Here is a 4,354-nt window from a genome sequence, read left to right as displayed (position 1 = left end):
TTTTTCTTATATTATTCATACAGATGAGTACGATGTTCCAAGGTATTTCAGACATAGCACACTATATTAATTGTTCAATTGAATCTGGTGCATTTCATAATCCAGATGGTAACACAACGAATTGCCACTATTCGTCTTCTGCAGTAAAAATTGTCTTCTCTCAGCTTACTTTTTTTCTATTTGCACTTGTAAATATCTAATCTTCAGGTCTAATGATGAAAACCACTTTAAGTCTGATAAAGCAACCAAGATAAGGTCAATCCTTGACAGTAGGTAGATTTTGTAGCTTCATTCACCTTCTAGAAGTCCATGCAGAATCTTGTGGGTCCACCCTTCTTCTTCTTCACAAATACAATAGTTGATTCTCAAAGACTAGTACTCATAATGGCTGGAGACGGCTTAAATGGGTAATGAAGAAAAACTTTAATATAAGTTTAACATGACAACAAATGTACAACGTTTCGACAATGTTTTGTCATCATCAGTATGAGTATTTCACTTCTTGGTGTTACAATGACTGCTCCCCTTGTTGTCACTGGAATTTCAACCGTTAGTGTCGTAATTGTCAGGTAATGCACAGGGATTTTGTGGTCATAGGCTGTCAAACTATTCAAAGCTAGCCTAATCTCAACTCTATGTCTCCATATGAAATTGGTTCCAAATATGCACTCTTCCTTGATGTCAATCACCCATACATCATGAGATGTAGAGAAGCTTCCTACAGTTTTAACTCTACTCTTTCTGTAACTTTACAGTATATGTCTGGCAATATGTCTTTTCAAGTTACACTTGAAACACCTATTGTCTCGTGATTTATTTTCTCTATTTTGTGTAACTAGTTGCCTAGCTAATCCTTTCAATTCTTTTATACTATCGTCAGAAAGAGTTGATGTTTAATACTACTTGATCTGATGATCTCGCAACTTCTTAATGGTGTTTTTATTGTTTATCATGACTCTAATGGTTTTCTCTGTCATCAACAACGTGACAATTTACTTTAAAGATGTACACTGTTTTGCTTCAATCTAATTCTTAACTTTATGTCAATTATGGCATTTATAAATTGGTCACATGCTAATGAGTCCATCATTTCATGCGGAACATCTGGATAAGATAATTGAGCAAACCTTTCCACATCTTTTGTAAGCTTGGCTAAGATCTCTTCTTTCCTCTGTACACTGTTTTAGAATTTTGCTCTAGATACTTCTTTCTGGTGTATCACTACAAACCTGTTGTATAAGATGGCTACTGATGCTATAAATTGTTATTCATTTCAGCTAGAAAGTTACTTAACGTTATTTAAAGCAGGTTCTTTTAAATGGGCAACAAAATGAATAGCTTATTGTTCACTATTTAGCTGTTAACTTTAAGAATTATTTTGAATTGAGCCTGATATGCCTCCTGTAGTAACTTCCCATTGAAGTCCATTGATTTCTCAATTGCACAGTGATATGGCTGGGATAGTCCAAGTAGGTTCTGCAGTAACAGATGGCACAGCAATAGTGGTAATTGGTGTAGATCAAAGGAATTATTCTATACCATATTTTGCAGTAGATAATATTTTAGGTTGTAGTTATTGGGAAGATGCAGAAAGAGATATAGCTGGTTTAATCAACAATTTATTTTTCAGATATTCTATTCTGTCACTGGTGTTCTTTTCTACTTCAGATATATATTTTTGTACTTCTTTTCCATAATTTGTTGATGTCTTTCTGTATTTCATTGATTTCTTTCTGTACTTCATTGATTTTTTTCTGTATTTCTTTAATCTTATTCTTGTAGTTCCTCTTTACATCTCCAACTGCTTCACCAATCTTGTCTTCAATTACACTCGTTTTTGTTTCTAATTCTTTTTTATACGTTTTCTCTTTCTTTTAACTCTTCTTTTGAAATCCCATTTCATTCTTCTAATTTTTTGTCTCTTTCTTATTGGTTTTCTCTTAATTTTCTGTCTCTTTCTTTTTGATGTTATTTATATTTTGTGTCTATTTCTTCTTGATCCTATTTTAACCCTTCTATTACGGGTGGATAGTAATCATAAGCCAGTTATACTGTAACTTTTTAAAATATACACGTATCTTCATGAAATTTTGCTGATTATCAGTAAACATTACGAGGCATTCGTACACAGGGTATCAGCTTTGTTAATTAAGTTTTAACATTCTTTAATTAATTATTTGGTCGTGCATTTTTTATTTTCGAATGTTAACTATCCAACATGGAACGTAATTTTGATTTTAAGATTAAAAATACTTTTATGGATCAGAAAATTGTCAAATTGCGAAATCTCTATAACCTACAAATAATTATTAAACGTTTTTAGGAAAAAAAATTATATCTCTATAACCTACAAATAATTATTAAACGTTTTTAGGAAAAAAAATTATATTTTATTTGTTGTTGTTTGTTATTAAGCACAAAGTTACGCAAAGGGCTATCTGTGCTCTGCCCACCACGGGTATCAAAACCCGGTTTCTAGTGTTATATGTCCGCAGACATACCACTGTGCCATGGGGAGGGCAACTATGTATATATATATATATTTCACTATTGTATCTCTGTATGGGTTTGGTCGATTTAACCGACTTCGTAACCATTATAAACAAGAAGGAATCCTCAATAGCCGCTTTGAGCTAAAAGTATGTACTTGAAAAACACACAGTCATTCTATGAGCCACTATGCCGCAGCTAACAAGAGGAAATCCTCAGTAGCCGCGGCAATTGAAATTTTTTAGGCAGGATTACAGAAAATTAATCTAAGAAACCTTGGGTGTGGTCAAATACATCAATTGAAACGATTTGACCTCCTGAGGCCAAAATTGTAATTAGATCTCAAATCGTCAAGAGATGAAGGATCTATTAGTTAAAAGTTTGTACTTAAAAAACAACTCAGAGCCATTCTATGAGCCGCTATGCCACGGTTAAAAATTTGGAAATAGATATAAATTACGCTTTTTTCGTTCTAGAATGACTACAAATCATAACACGAAACTACAAATGTTTAGTCTAAATAGCTTAAATCTCATAATATTATACATCTATATTTTATTGACCTTTCAGCAGTGCCTGACTAACAATAATATTACAGAAGTTGAATGAAGGGACGCACTTGCATTCATGTTACTGTATCCAACAGTAAAAAACTGGCCTTTACAAAGTGACCTTGAGGACCAGTATTTTGTGCAATACAGTTACATTTCGGTTATAATACATTATATATACATGTATATACATTATTAACATTTACAAATAAGTTCTTAAATTTCAGTTATATTTTAAAACATAGAACAGTAAATAGGGAAGAATAGAAAACAATTATCTTTTCTAGTTACGAACTTTGTACTGATTTGCTGCTTGCCGTAATTTGCTAAGCTTTGTCAAATTTCGCACCTGGAGGATGTAAAACAATATGTATATATATATTATAGGTTTTATATATGCATTTGGAAATAAATGAAAAATAGTAAATTACAATATCAATACCACAGAATTCCACTATAAATTATCATGCTTAGTAACAGTGTTAACATATGATAAAAGAATAGGGTAGAAAAGAATAAAAGGGTAGAATAAAAGAATATCTCCAAGGAAGCCCGATGCTCGTGGAAGCAGTGGAAGCCCCATCCAGGCCAGCAGACCTGAAGATTGGAAGGCCACTTGTGGCAGGTCATCAAGTAGTACCCATAACAGTGGCTAATTCCTCTAGATGTGAGCAGACACTTTAGGAAGGGGCATTGTTGGGTGTGTGCCAGGAGGTAGAGCTAGTCAATGTTAAGGCAAGAAATGCAACCATAAAGAAAGGACATCCTCTTCCAGATGCATTTAACTGACCTCTATCAGAAGAGCAGAGTCCATTTGTCATCATCATAGACTCTTCAGGTAAGGTACATTTAGTGAATTATGCAGACGTCTTTTCAAAAGGAGATCATGACTTTGGCTGCACAGACCTTGTGGAGCACAGAATAAAGACAGGCAATCACTGTCCAATAAAAATCCCTCCGAGGAGAATAGCTCTGGCAAAGTGACAAGAGATGGAGAAGGTCATGGATGGTCTAATTAAAGAAGGGATAGTCGAGAAATCAGATAGTCCCTGGTCAGCTCCCGTCTTGTTAGTCCAGAAGAAGGATGGGACCCAACGTTGCTGTGTGGACGTCAGGGCTCTTAACAATATAACTGAAAAGTACTCATACTCACTGCAAGAATTGATGATATTCTTGATGCCCTAAGTGGAGCCAGGTGGTTTTCAACTCTAGACTTAAAGTCGGGTTTCAAGTGAAAATGGCTGAAGCAAATAAACATAAGACTGCATTTAGTTAGGGCCAAGGTCTCTGGCCATACTGTGTGATGCCATTCG

This window comes from Limulus polyphemus, unplaced genomic scaffold (genome assembly GCF_000517525.1).
Source record: "Limulus polyphemus unplaced genomic scaffold, Limulus_polyphemus-2.1.2 Scaffold1082, whole genome shotgun sequence".
Classification (NCBI taxonomy): domain Eukaryota; kingdom Metazoa; phylum Arthropoda; class Merostomata; order Xiphosura; family Limulidae; genus Limulus; species Limulus polyphemus.
The sequence above is the reverse complement of the archived record's forward strand: the minus strand, read 5'-3'. Positions refer to the sequence as shown.